We start from the raw sequence: 15,869 nt of genomic DNA on the forward strand, positions 1-15,869 counted from the left end.
AAAATGAGACATGTTAACGATGAATACTGTAAGGGCATACAGAGTATAATTGTGGAGTTTGTTATAATTCAAAGCATCATAAATTTCCTTTCACGGTGAGTAACAGTAGAGCTCTTGAATGTTTTGATTTGATACACTTGGATCTGTGGGGCTCTTATAGAGTTAGAAGCTTGGATGGTGCTTCTTATTTTCTAACTGTGCTTGATGACCACAGTAGAATCACTTGGACATTTCTTTTACACAATAAGATGCAAGTAGAGAGAGTTATAGAGGAGTTCTTATCAATGGTAGAGACACATTTTAATAATAAGATTAGAAGAATAAGAACAGATAACGGTACTGAGATTGTGAAAGAATCATGCAGAAAGTTGTTTGCAATCAAGGGTATTTTTCATGAAAAGAGTGTTCCACATGTCCCTCAACAGAATGGTAGAGTTGAGAGAAAACATAGAAGTCTCCTTGAAATTACCAGGGCTTTAAGATTCCATGCAGGCCTTCCTAAGAAGTTTTGGGGAGAATGTATCCTCACTGCAACTCACTTGATCAACAAGCTTCCTTCTAAAGTTCTCAATTGGAAGACACCTTTTGAGGTAATGTTTCAAACTACTCCTGTTTATGATACACTCAGAGTATTTGGATCTCTTTGTTTTTGTTTTGCATATAATACTCATGTTAATTAAGAAGGATAAATTTGATCCAAGGACAAGAAAATGCTTGTTCATTGGATATCCTTTTGGATACAAAGCTTTTAAGCTTTATGATCTTGATACACATATTGTTTTTGCATCAAGAGATGTGATTTTCTTTGAAACAATTTTTCCATACAAGATACCTCTTCAAAATCATCAACCTGTTTCTTCTATTTCTTCTCCTAGTCAGATTGTTCAGTTAAGTTCTGATCATTTGAATAATTACACTATGCCTATTTCTAATTCTGCTACTTCTTCCTCACCTAACTCTACTTCTATTGATTCTATATATATCTTCTATAAATCCCACAAATACTTTCATTTCTAATTCATCTTTTAACAATGACAATTCATCTTCTTCTTCTCATGATTGTCATGATCGAGGATCCTATTGTCATCCCTGAAATACAACCTACCGTTGTTCCTAGACAGTCTTCCAGAGCAATAAAACCTTCTAGTGCTTTTCAAGACTTTATAGGAGGCTATATTCCTCATAGGGATTTACCTAATTCTAACACTAGTGAATCTAGTGAGTCTCATTCTTTCTCTGTTACTTCATCTCACACTGAAACTAAACATTATAAACAAGCCAAACATGATAAAAATTGGGTACTTGATATGGAAAAGGAGATTCTTGCTCTTGAAAGTAATGACACTTGGAAGCTTACTTATTTGCCTAAAGACAAAAAGGCTATAGGATCCAAATGGGTTTATAAAATCAAATTAATTCCAGATGGTACTATAGAAAGATATAAGGCAAGACTTGTTGCAATTGGATATCAACAAATTGAAGGCCAAGATTTTACTCAAACATTTTATCCAGTTGCTAAGCTAGCTACTGTGAGAACTGTTATTGCTCTTGCTGCTATGAAAGGTTTGGCACTTATGTCAACTTGATGTAAACAATGCATTTCTACATGGTTACATTGATGAAGAAGTGTATATGCTCCCACCTGCTGGTTATAACAAGGCTAAGCCAGGAGAAGTTCGCAGAATTAAATGGTCCATTTATGGGTTAAACAAGCCTCTCGTCAATGGAACAAAGAGCTGAGCAAATTTCTAAAAAGATTAAATTTCAAACAGTCCACACAAGACTATTCATTATTTACTAGAACTCATGAAGGAGAGTTTTTGGTTATTCTAGTCTATGTTGATGATATGTTAGTCACTAGGACTTCTTTATCTCAAATTGAAAAAGTAAAAGCTGAATTGGATCATACTTTTACAATCAAAGATCTTGGTAACTTAAAATATTTTATGGGCATAGAAATATCCAGAAAAGATTCAGGTTTATTTCTTTCTCAAAGAAAGTACATCTATCAAAGATATACTTGTTGATGCTGGAATGGAAGATTGTGTTGCTGCTCTTGCACCTTTATCTTGTGGCTTAAAGTTGTCTACCGAAGTTGGTGAGTTGCTTGATGAACCTGATATATACAGAAGGATGGTAGGAAGATTACCGTATTTGGGGATTACAAGACCTGATTTATCATATTGTGTGCAACATCTCAGTCAATTTGTTCATTCTCAAAGAGTACCACATTTAAGAGCTGCTCTACATGTTCTTAAATATTTGAAGGGTACTTTGGATAGTGGTCTATGGTATTCAGCACATTCTGATTATCAAGTCATTGCATACAGTGATTCAGATTGGAGTTCATGCTAATTCAGCAGTAGGTCTCTTAGTGCCTATGTTGTTTTCCTTAGTTCAAATTTAATTTCTTGGAAAACTAAAAGGCAACACAATGTTAGCAAATCATCTGCTGAAGTTGAATACAGAAGTATGTCAGCTACAACCAGTGAGTGAGCTTGTGTGGATACAAGGGTTACTTGAAGATCTTAAAGTGGGAGTTTCTTTGCCTGTCACTCTCTATTGTGAAAATACTTCTGCAGAACACTTCGCACAAAATCCTATGTTTCATGAGAAGACTAAGCATCTTAAAAGGGATATGCATTATGTGCGTGAACAAGTTGAATCTGGTTTCATACAAACTGCTCATGTTTCCAGTTCACATCAGCTTGCAGACTTACTCACTGAGCCTCTTGCTTCATCTCAACATCAAGTGTTATCTGCCAAGCTTGGACTTCTTTCTAAAGTCCAGCTTGAAGGAGGAGTATAGGAGTTATATTATTTAATTTATGTAATTGTAATAAAGTTTGTTAGAAGGTTGTTGGAAGTTGAATACGTTGCTTGGCATATAAGCTATTACTTGGCTTATTTTCAGTTATAAGGAATTCTATGATAATAATACAAGCTTCTTGTGTTCTCTCTCTAAACTTTCTCTAGATTTCTACACTTTGTAACTTTTACATACCAAAAACAAAAAAAAATCATATCTATATTTTACTTCAGCAACTAGTTTAGAGATATGATTATTCTATCTAACTTAATACTTTCATTCATTAACATTACCCAATTAAGTGCCAAATCTGCTTTTGAAATCAAACTAGTTTTTTTTTTGCCCGTGTGATGCCTCGGGTCAGTTACAATAAACAAATATGTTATTGTTTTAAAATTTCATAATTTATTTTGCTACTCGTATTTTTTATCCATTAAGAAATTGAAAAATTCATGTTACGACGTGATAAGTAAAAAAAATTGAAAAGGTTTGAGTTTGAAAACAATATCTTAAAAGGAATTGTGGTAAGAGAATATGATATCAATATCCTCTTGTAAGTTACGCAATAAGAGTGTTAGAAATGTATATATACTTGTTTAAGTATTTTTAGTTAATTACAATTATTACAAGACTTCATTATATTTTATTTGAAACATTAGACAACAAAGTCATAGTGTATTAATGGTTAGGCTCTACTTTTCATTCCAAAGGTCATGTGTTCAATATCTTGCACTTACATAAAAAATATTGTTATTATAAAATTTACCAATATACTTTTTATGTATATTATTGATATATACCCAAACGAGTTAGGGTAAGGCCTTAAAGGACCGAGTCCTATGTATTACCAAGTTATCTCAACTTTTAGAACTTATTTAGGGCCTTTCAAAAATATTACCTTTATAGTAACTTTTATAAATATGTGACGGTTACATCTAAATAATTTTTTTTTTTATCTATATGAGCCACAAAGGCAGTACAAAGTACAAAGAAGGGAGGGGGATTCAAACCTGCGACCTAACATTCACAACACCTCAATCTTAATCACTAGGGCCAAGACATCCTTGGTATATCTAAATGAATTGAGTAGAATTGTAGGAGTAACCTTTTAGCATAAATAATTTAAGATTAGAATTTCACTTTTAAATTACTTCTATATCTTTCACAGTTGTGCAACTGTTACATCTCAATAACTAATGTAGATTGAAGTGAGTAAGAGTAACTGTTAGCGTTAATTTTGTTTGGTTGACAAAACAAATCATGGGAAGTGCAAATTCCTAGGAAGTAGAAGTATATGAAGTTGTTTGGTTGGTAAAATCATGGGAATTTGCACTTCCTAGGAAGTTCTACTTCCACCAAAATGGAGGAAGTTACCTTCCCATGGGAAGTTCTACTTCCCATTATCAACCAAACACAATTTTACACTTCCTAGAAATTTCAAATACATAGAAAAAATAACTTCATAGGAAGTATGTCTTCCTATATACAATCAAACAAGGCCAAATAGACTAGTTTTTTTCACTTTTAAACTACCTCATCACTTTTCAATTCAATTTATCATGCATCAGTGGAATAGAACTGGCTAATACATATGGTAGAAGACTAGAAGGATATGATAATATAGCCTATAGGCTATGGCAGGCACAACCTACAGGATCTCGCATACCAAAAAGGTTAAACAAGTGGAAGGAGCAAAATATTCCATATCGGGTATGTACCAATACCATGGTATTTATGTAATTTTTATGACAAAAGTAATATTAAAAAATTATAAAAAAAAAATTTCATATTTTTTTGGGGCTTGTTAGCAGTGGCGAATCCAGGAATCGGACCACGTGGGTTCGGAATTTTAATATAAATTTCAAATTAAATTTTTCTATTTGGAGTGATAATTTTTTAAAGAACTGGAAAAAATTAAATTTTTAACAATTGTACTTAGCGGGGATTTCATTCTTTATTACATCATTACTAAAAAAATATGGTAATTAATTTCTTTTAGTAAAGAAAGACTACCAATTTTTTAACAAAATATGAAACTTTAACTAGCTAGCACAAACATGATGTAGACAAAAAGATAATGGAAATTAACCAAATTCATTAGCTTTTACTATATTTGTACTTAGTGGGAGGGAGAGATTTATAATAAAAAAAAAAAGAGCTTTAAAAATAAAGAGGATTAAACAAAAAAAAGAAAAAGAAATATAACATAAGCTTAAAACGAGGACAAACAAGGAAAAAAGAAGACAAAACACATTAGCCAAGATTTGAAACTGCAACCCTTGAGCGGGAGAAACAAATATTAGCACTATGCTTTACCACTGAGCTACCATGTCTTGAAATAACATATTGCGCAGCGTTTTATATATATTAGATCGTTTTTTGCCCAGTTTTCCTGTTTTTGTACCGGATCCGCGTGGGTTCAGTTGAACCCACTGAACCCACGCTGGATCTGCCACTGCTTGTTAGTTGAAATCTTAAATCATATCTGGATTACATCAAATCATATCAGTTCGCTATTAAATCATATTTGAGCTACATCTAATCATATCAAGTAACTGATATGGGAAAAGTTGTCCCATACCGAGTATGGGACTATACTTTCTCCAAGTAGAAGACTAATAGGCATCATTTTCGTTGTACTCTTATATAAGAAGATAGGAATCTGAGACTCAAGTGGGCTAGATAACGAAAGCTACTAATTAGTAATTACGACTCCCATCATCTTGTTTGGTAGCTTTTTGTCGTTAGACATCTAAAGTCTCATGTATGACAATTTATCAGGATGACTAGAGGACCACAATGGCATCAATTTCCATAACATTTCAAGATTAGTTTGCTTTGCCCGTAAAAGAAAAGGATTAATTTGGGTGGACGATATTATGCAAAATATATGACCTTAGGCTCTATCTCTATAGATGACAATTTCATGAACCACTTAAATTTGGTACGAGTAATAATATACTTTAGTTACTATTCACGAAACATGTAGTACTAATAAATCTAAGTTCGTTTAGTCATAAAATTTTTGGGCCTGATAGCCGGTAGGCCATAATTTTTTTTGGGCTGGGTTTATATTTATTATCTATAGCTACTCAAACACATGCAATGATGTGATATAATTAATATTGGAAAACAATGATGGTCCATGAAAGTAGAAACTAGCATTTTTACTAAGGAGTGTTTGACAACAACTTTTGAGTATTTTGTTTATGGTAGGTTAAAACGGTTGGAATTGTGTATATAAAAAAAAACTTAGCTTTTTGAGCAGGTTTTGATTTTTGAAATTAAAATATATTCGACTTTTTTTTTTCCAGAACTCTAATTACTAGCCTAGGAAATGATTTTGCGGTGTCTCAAAGGCTCAAACTAGTCTAGGTAGGTTGGGGAAATAATACACTATTATTGTGATACTATTTTAAGATAATGATATATAGTTATTTGACTATAGTTTTAGGGCATTTTAATTGCAAATTCAAATAAGGGGTAAATTATCAAGCCATAATTGCAAGAATTTTTCCAGTTGTTGAAACTACACTAATTAGGAAATCCAAATTTTCAAAAAAAAAAAAAAAAAAAAAACTCAATCTAAATGTAATATGAACATAGTTCGAGTCTAATTCATATTACTAATTCGATTTAAATTGGATTGAATTTCGATTTTATCCGAATAACTTATATCCCTATACACAAGAAGTCAAGAACACAATAACTCAAGAAATAACTCGACGCTAATCTATACAAATATATTAAAGGCGTGTGTGACAATGTATACACGCCACGTGGCACCTTTGTTACTCCATTAAAATTGTCCAATGTGTACATAAGTCATGTCAATTAACAAAAGTATAATTAGCTTGTAGGAAGATTTCAACTTGTGACTTCTTGATATTATACATGACATAATTATCATCTCAACCAACTTTTAATCGTGCTTTAAGTGTTTACATTATTATATTTGTACCTTTTAAATGTTGAGTTTTCCTTAATATATTTTAATGGGATGAAAAAAATGCATATCAAGTTCAGGATACAGTAACAACCCAGAGTAATACCTGGGCCCAAATACTAGTTCTTATGACTAATAGCAGGGAGTTGACAGAGAATTTTGGGCCTTATCACCTTGGTGGTCAAGGAAACCCATAATGACTTAGTGATATAGTGTTGCTCTTTTCCACCTTTTAATAGGAAAACTAGTTATTAGGCCCGGGTTATGCCCCGGGTAAGAAAAAAATTCATTTATTAATATAATATTTTATGGTAATAACAGTAAATATAACTTAGCCTAGTGGTTAAAACTTTAGTATATGTACTTGAGGTCTCAGGAGTAAACTCTATACTATGCAATTTCTAAATTTTTTTATTGACATGAATTACATGAACTAAAACTCCCTAGGTAGAGCGCCACGTGGCACATTTTCTTGTTTATGCACGCCTTTTAATATATTTGTATAGATATAAATGTCTTATTCTTTTAATTTTAATTCTAATTTATATTAAAAATTATACAAAATTTAGTGAAATATAGGAAGGGTTCTATACTTTTTTCGATACTGGTTCGCCGCCTCCATTTCTAATTAATTTGTATTTACTTAGAATCAAAACAAATAAAAATAAAAAATCAAAATTGTTTGAAAAGAAAACCTATATGTAGTATACCAAATTTCTCCTCCATATAATCACATCTCACATCGAAATGTTCACGCTAACCTAAATCTCTTTCTCTTTCCTTCTCCAATATGGAAAACTAAATCTCTCTTTAAAATCTTTCAGTTTTGCTTTGGTTGTTTTTGGTGTTTTGAGATGAACTTTAATTTCACTATCTATTGGAATAAATTAAAAGATGATAGAGTATAAAACTATTGATGGGGATTTAACCATCAACTTAAACTTTTAGTTTAGTTATGTATGGGAATAATAATTATGCCAATGAAAGTGGTCTATGTTCCCAATTACCTTAACAATGCCATAGCGGCCCAATACGAGTATGGTCAATTTTCTATTGAGAATAATTCGTTATATGGCGCATAGGCACTAAGCGGCTCATTTACTCTATTTGACTAAAATTCACCATTATAAATAAGAGACTAAAGGTCAAGGTAAGGGAATCTCTCCCCACTTTATAAAACTACCCTGCTTTCTCTCTGATATTTATCCATCTTTGGGTATTTACTTGAGCGTCGAAGGCTCTGCTATGGGGACCCCACCCCATATCTGGAGTTCATCTTGCAGGCACATCTTACCGGCGAGGTTCAAGTACTGTTATACATGGCGATCTAGAAATATCAGGTACTCTCCTATTCAATACCGAAACAATTGGCGCTAGAAGGAGGGGCAATAATAATATTAATTATTGCTCGATAACCTTAAGGAGAGATCGGGGTGGAGATCAGTGGATGAACGAACATATATTACATGCTAATTTGTGGCAGATTTTCACCACTTAAATTAGCTACTCTAAAAAAATCAGGAAACGATATATAATCATTAATGTATTGGTGAAACTCTCGAGCGGGCCAGACAAGTATGTATCACCTGGCAGAAAAAAGTTGGTTTTTTTGACATGGTATCGGAGCTAGCATGACATAAAGGTCACGAGTCAACCTCGTCCATCTCTCCTTTCTAAGTGGAATATTTAGCGGCAAGTATGAGGGAGGCATGTGATACATCCACATTTCAATCCCAACGGGCTCTCGTTTGAGAGGATATGATAAGTATAAAACTAATTTTGGGGCTTCAACCATGAGTTTAAACTTCTAGTTGAGTTGGTACTTTGACAAAAGATAACTAATAATGGAAGCTTGGATAATGTGCGACCAATTATGAAGTATAACAAAACCGGGCTTGGTTTAGCACCAAACCGTATTTGGAAATTCTTTGTAGCCCATGTAAGCTCTACGATATGATCTGGTTTAATCATGTGGGATGACTGTGCTCAACGTTGAGGCTGGTAATCTGCTTCAAGATGTATATATATTCTTGCATTGTTTGATGAAGCTCACCCTTTGAAGCCTTTGATTCACATGGTGTGAATATGATCCTATTATAGCTGAGCATGATCGTGTTTGTTTTTGTACGTAACTAATTATGACTCTCGTAAACTTAGCTTTGAGTATATTAACATAAGTTACTTCCAACCTTTGTTAATTGGATCATGCTATCAATTGAATTGTTCCTCGTATTCAATTTGGCAGATTCCTTTACGTAATACCCTATGTTGTAAGGAACTCAGATTCTCTTTTCTACTATCTGTATGGGATATAATACAATATACTTTAAGATATATTTTGTTCTTGAAATCCTACTATGGACATGTTTACTAGTGTGTACAGGGCTATCCTTAGGTTGTAAACTATAAATAATGATTAATGATTATCACTCCAGAGAGAGGAGTCTTCCCAAATCTAGCATGGCATCACAACTTTAGGTTTCTCACTATATATTTTTTTAGCCCTGCACCAAGTCTTCCGTTTGAGCCATCGTGTGCGCCTCCTAGCTTCCTTGTGCGCCACTAGATTTCGCCTCCATGGCTCCACATGAACCAACCGAACCCACAAAATCCGACAACCACTCAACTAGACTACACCCTGCACTTTATGTTACGAATATCAAAATTATATTCCCTTAGTTCTTGATCGTGAAAAAGTTCAATATTCAAATTGAGTTGAGTTATTTGAGTGTCATTCCCACGCCTTTAATGTTTTAGATCACTTCAATCCCGAAGCCACACGCCCATCGAACATCTCTACCGCGTTATGGTTGCGTCGTGATTCCATTGTCAAACAATGGATATATGGCACTATTTCATCTGATCTATTACAAACGGTTCTTTCCCGTGGGAATTATACACAAGCTCTCTAGAACAAATTGAAATCGATTTTCAAGATAATAAACATACTAGTGTCGTCTATCTTGAAAATCAAAATAGGACATCATGACGGGTTGAGGGTGGATGTGGAGTTGGGAGGGAGGATTGACCATAACTATAACAAATATACTTTAGTATATTTTGTTCTTAGAATCCTATCATGGATAGGTTTATTAATATATATAGGACTATCCTTAGGTTATAAACTATAAATATTGATCAATGATCATCATTCCGGGGGAGAATTTTCCCAAATCTAGCATGGTATCACAACTATAGGTCGTTTCTCGCAATTTTTTCGTTTTTGTTCTGCGTTGATTCCTCCATGTGAGCCACCATGTGCGCCGCCTAGCTTCCTCCCCATGGCTTCACCTTAACCAACCGAATCCATGAAATCTGACACCCTTCATACTGAATTCCATCCTGCACTTCCATTATGAATATCAAAAATTGCTTTCCCTTGATTCTTCATTCCGAGAAAGCTCAGTATCAAATTTTGTTGAGTTATTTGAGTGTCATGTCCATGCCTTTAATGTTTTAGATCACATCAATCTTGAAGCCACACACCCATCTGACATCTCTGTTGTGTGATGGTTGCGTCTTGATTCCATTGTCAAACAATGGATATATGGCACAATTTCATTTGATCTATTACAAACGGTTCTTTGCTGCGGGGATTCCACACAAGCTCTCTAGGATAAATTGAAAGCAATTTTTCAAGATAACAAACATACTAGGGCTGTCTATCTCGAAAATCAATTTAATGCTCTTCAGTTGTCAAATTTTTCGGATCTGTCTTCCTATTCTAAACAGTTGAAAACTTTGAAAGGTCAATTGGCTAATGTTTATCAACCTATTTCCAAACAAAAATTGGTTTTACAAGGCATCTCGAGTCTTATTTACACTGATTTTGATGTTGTTGCTACGATGATTCAACAAACAAAACCTTTGCCTTAGTTCGAATACGAAGGCTCCCGTTTGTTACTTGAAGAATCTCGACGTGCTCAAGCTTCGGGGTCATGAAATTCAAGCTTTATGGCTCAAACTACCACCGCACCACCACACTGTAGCCTCAGTCGACCGGTCAGCGCGACGACGGTGGTCGTGGACTCGGCAAGGGAGGCCGCCAGAACAGGAACTATAGCCGTGGCAGGGTTGCATCCTCATTCCTCCCAACAACCGCCTGCCTAGACCACTCAACCCACGCCTCACAATCAGTGGACGGACCCACAACCTCTTCCTTCTTGGTTTGCGTCTGCATAATGGACTCCCAACTAAGCTGTCGGCCCATCCCCATGTCCACATCATCCAACGTGCCAACAATTACACCTAGCCTACCCGATCCCCTATGGGCCTCCTCCAGCTTAGCAGTATCGCGCGCCTTATCAGGACCATCATGCGACTTATGCTCCTCCCTCTTATGAGTATGGCCCTCTTACGGCTCCAACGGAACAGGGTAATGCATTTGCCACTATGACACTTCCTTAGGATAATTCTTGGTTCATGGATTCGGGTGCGACGACTCAATCACTAACTCACCATGGTACTCTCTTGCCCCCTATTTATTTTAAGCACTCCTAATCATATTTTAGTTGGTAATTATCATCACATTCATGGTTATGGTCAATCCTCCCTCCAGACTCCACACCACCCTTAACCCTCCGCGATGTCCTATTTACCCCACAAATTATTAAAAACTTTATATCTGTCAGTAAATTACAACTGACAATAATGCATCCATCGAATTTGATCCTTATGGTTTTTCTGTGAAGAACCTTCACACGGGGAATATAATAGTGAGATGCAATAGTTCGGGGGTGCTTTATCCAGTGATCACTCCACCACCATCCACATGTCTAGCAGTCGCCCTCATAGCCACATCATCTAGAACCTGGCATAATCGTCTTGGACATACTTGATCTCAAGTTTTAAGCATTCTTAGGTCTAAATATTTTATAAATTGTAATAAAGAGCATCACTTTGATTTTTGCAATTCTTGTCAAGTAGGAAAACATCTTCGTTTATCGTTTGATGAATCTAATGGTACTACTCACTTGCCAACGTCCCAAGCCTAATTTCCCACCCTCACCCAGCGCCCAACTCCCGCGCCTTTAATCCCGCGCCTAGCTCCTAGGCCCAATACAACCCCACGAACCCCTCCTTCCCTCATGTGGACCCAAGGCCACGCCATCCTTTAGCCTCGGTACAACCTGCCGCCCCCAGATAGGCTTCCCGCAATCAGTCTTACACGCCCACCTCCTTCACCACATCCTATGCATATCCGGTCCAGATCAGGAATTTTAAAACCGAATCCCAAATTTTGGCCTTCACACTATTACCTCCTTGATATGTCACATATATATATAGCATTTAGATGCATTTTGATTGCATTTAGAACTCCTTTAGAGCATTTAGGTGCATAATGGAATGAATTACGTAAGTTGTGCTCTACTACTCCCCGTTTGCGTGTTTTGTTCATTTTCAGGTTACTTTGATGCAAATTGATTATGATTACCTAAGATCAAGCTTATCAATCATTGAAGATGAAGATAATATGCTCAAGGATCACAATGCATCCATTCGGGACAATTTCGAGTTAGAATGAAGCAAAAAGTTAGCGAACGAAGTGTAAAAACTGACACCTGTTCAGTATTTTGGCTATAACTTTTGATATACAATTGATAATCACCAAATTCCAAATGGGTTGGAAACTAGACTTCAAGGGCTTTCCAATGATAGGTCACACGCCCAATCCGACATCTGGTTTGAGAGATACAGCTTCACAAGTTGACGCAAAAATCACTTTTCTCCGCCCGGTCGACCGGGCGGTTTTGCCCACCGGGCGAAATTATTTTTTCACCAAAATTCAAGGAATTTGCCCGGTCAACCGGGCGACCAAATGGAAAATTTGCTTACGGCCCGACCGGGCGGGTTGCCCGGTCACCGGGCGGATTTGCTTTTTGTCGTAATTTTGATCACCGTCGCCGACCGGGCGGATTTCGCCCGGTCGACCGGGCGGACTCTCAGGACGCGATTTTTTCGGGTTTTTTAGCCGGTTTTGTAATTAGTATAAATAGGTTTTTAGTATTTTGTTAAACCTATCTTATTTTACGTTTTTTAGGGCAAACACTTAGTTTATTCTCTCTACTTTTGTTGAACTTTTACATTGGAAGATTATATAGATCGTCGATTTCCTTTTCCATCGTTTTTCATTTGGTATTCTTCTCTACTTAGTTTAATTTCATGAATTCTTTTACTTTGATTATGTTTATGCGTTTTAATATCATCATGAGTGAGTAGTCTATTTCTAGGGTTTAGAGAGGGAAGCCATGTTTATACCTTTTTGATTGTGGTTTGATGTTCTCTTCAATAATTGGATTGAATTAGAATAATTCCTATTGATTTGTTATACTTGTTTAATTCATGTAATTGCGCAATATCATGAGTTATGTTTAGCTAATAAGAATTAGAATCGAAAGATCATATTCATTAGAGGCTTGTTACAATAGGTAGATTTGATTATGTTGAGCGACCGTACTGGCATATGTTAATCTAGGAGTTGTTAATGCCTGACCAAGGATTAGCGAATACTTCATTTATTCGAACCTCAATCCAAGTGTTGTTGAACTATATTATATTGATTAAACTGGTATAAGCATGGTGGACCGATCGATTGCCCTAGGATTTTAATTATTTGATAAATTCCATTTTTTGCGTTCTAGTTTAGTTTATTAATTACTCAATCATTTTCCTCTCTGAAGTAGTTAGATAATTGACATAAATCTGTAGAACTCCTCTCCCTGTGGATCGACCCGTATTTGCCAGTTTCTGCTAAACAGACACCGTGCACTTGCGGTATATTTTAAAACACATCAAGTTTTTGGCGCCGTTGCCGGGGAGACGGCTAGTTTCTATAGCTTTCTGATTAATTATTTGACTATTTCTGCTGTTCATTGGAACTTCAAGTTCCAATTGAGGCCATCTCATGCACATTTTTCTTTGTTTCTTTTATGCCCAGGTCTAAAAGAACAGGTTCTCCAGTTCAGACTGATCCTGATCTTGAGAAAACCATCCGGCAGCTCAAGAAGACACAAAAGAAGAAAAAGCAGTCTGCTAATCAGAAAAAGCCACGGAAGAACCAACTGAACCAATTATGCCTCCTAAGTTGCTGAAATCTTATGGGGTACCTTCTCCTGGCAATGTTCCCACAGGCCCTACTATGCCTGATATACAAGCAGTCAATTCGAAATCAAGCCTGGCCTCATCAACATGATCCAGCAGAATCAGTTTGGTGGCATCCATCTGAAGACCCTGCAAATCATTTACAACGGTTTCAACAGCTTTGTCGTACCGTTAAGCACCAAGGGGTCACTCCTGATCAGTTGAAGGTCATGGTCTTTGAATTTTCACTAAAGGACAAGGCACAGAAGTGGCTGAATGATGTTAATGAAACTGAGTGGAGTGCTTATCTGAAGCATTCCTGAAAGAGTACTACCCTCCCACCAAAACTGCAGAAATAAGACACAAGCTTGCCACCTTCCAACAAGAACCCGATGAAACACTGAAGGAAGCATGGAATAGATTCAAGGATCTGCAGAGAGAATGCCCACACCACAATCTGGATAAGTGGTTCATCACCCAAGCATTCTACAATGGTCTACAACCCCATATCAAGAGTACATATGATTCATCTGCAGGGGGAGTCTTCTTAGATAAGGAGGTGGATGAAGGGTATAATTTTCTGGCCAACTTAGCAGAGAATGATCATAGTTCTTCCAGGACTATTACAAAGAAAAAGTTGGATGTTGATGCATATGCCTTGTTGTCTTCACAAGTAGCCCAGTTGAGCATGAAGATGGACTCATGAAATCTTTGCAGTCTATATTCCTCCTATGAGTATTAATGCAATGTCTTCCATGGCTCCTATTACTTCTTCCTTTTGTGAAGTGTGTGGTGTTCAAGGCCACTTTGGTCATGATTGTTGCTACAATCAACCTGATCCGAATCAATGGCGCATGCAAATGTTTTTCAGCAAAGACCTCCACACAACCCATACTCTAACACACACAACCCAGGTTGGAGAGAACATCCTAATTTTTCCTACAAGAACAACAATGTTCAAAATCCTCAACCTCCACCACAATCTTCCTACCAACCACCAAACATACCCCACAACATGCTGCTAGAAAACCACATTATCAAGGGGATCCTTAGAACCCCCTCCTGGTTTCAATAGGCCTTCACCCCAAGGCTATCAGCAGCAAACTCCTCATAATACCAGCTCTCAAGAGCCTACTATGTCTGATCTAATGAAAAGATGGTTTCTATGCAGAAAAATCATGAGGAGAGCATCAAGGAGCTGAAGAACACACCAAGCATTTGGAGACTCAACTTGCTCAGGTGGCGGAAAATAATGCACAGAGGCAACCAGGTCATCTGCCGGGACAACCCATCCCAAAGGAGACTGTCAATGCCGTTACACTTCGTAGCGGCACTGTTTATGATGCTCCTCCATGCCCATTGATGATGATGCTCCTAGCAAGGAGAAAGAAGTGGTAGAGGAAGAAGCGGAGAAGAATTCGATGTCTGAGGTCGAACTAGCTAAGGAAGATCAGACAGGAAAGCGGAGGGAAAAGGTTTCTGAAACGCCTATTACACCAAGGCTACCTTTTCCCCATAGGATGCAGAAGTCGAAGGTCGATCAACAACTTGGTAAGTTCTTGACTATGGTCAAGAACCTTGAGGTAACAATTCCTTTTACTGAACTTATTTCTCAAGTGCCTGTTTATGCTAAGTTTTTGAAAGACATGATTACTAAAAAGAAAGACTTTGGTGGGGTAGATCGAGTCGCTCTAACTGAAGAGTGTAGTGCTGTTTTACAAAATAGAACCACCTAAGTTGAAGGATCCTGGTAGTTTTTCCATCCCTTGCCATGTAGGTGCGTTATTTATAGATAAGGCATTGTGTGATTTAGGTGCTTCTGTGTCTGTCATGCCTTTATCTGTTTATAAGAAACTGAATATGGGAGCACTTAAGTGCACTCAAATTACTTTGCAAATGGCCGATCGTTCTATAAAATACCCTCTAGGTGTTTTAGAAGACGTCCCTGTTAGGGTGGGAAAGTTTTATATTCCTGTTGATTTTGTGGTGCTTGATATGGAGGAGGATGCCCAAATTCCTATTATTCTTGGTAGG

At 36.5% G+C, this 15,869-nt stretch overlaps 1 non-coding gene across 1 annotated transcript; it reads right to left on the minus strand.

Annotated features, from left to right (window-relative positions):
- Window positions 1-14,187: 14,187 nt before the first annotated feature.
- LOC125493005 (small nucleolar RNA R71) lies at window positions 14,188-14,294 on the minus strand. Its single transcript, XR_007269387.1, has one exon. It is a non-coding gene; the product is annotated as a small nucleolar RNA R71 (small nucleolar RNA).
- Window positions 14,295-15,869: the final 1,575 nt, after the last annotated feature.

Source organism: Beta vulgaris, chromosome 8 (genome assembly GCF_026745355.1).
Source record: "Beta vulgaris subsp. vulgaris cultivar EL10 chromosome 8, EL10.2, whole genome shotgun sequence".
In the NCBI taxonomy this organism is placed as follows: Eukaryota; Viridiplantae; Streptophyta; class Magnoliopsida; order Caryophyllales; family Amaranthaceae; genus Beta; species Beta vulgaris.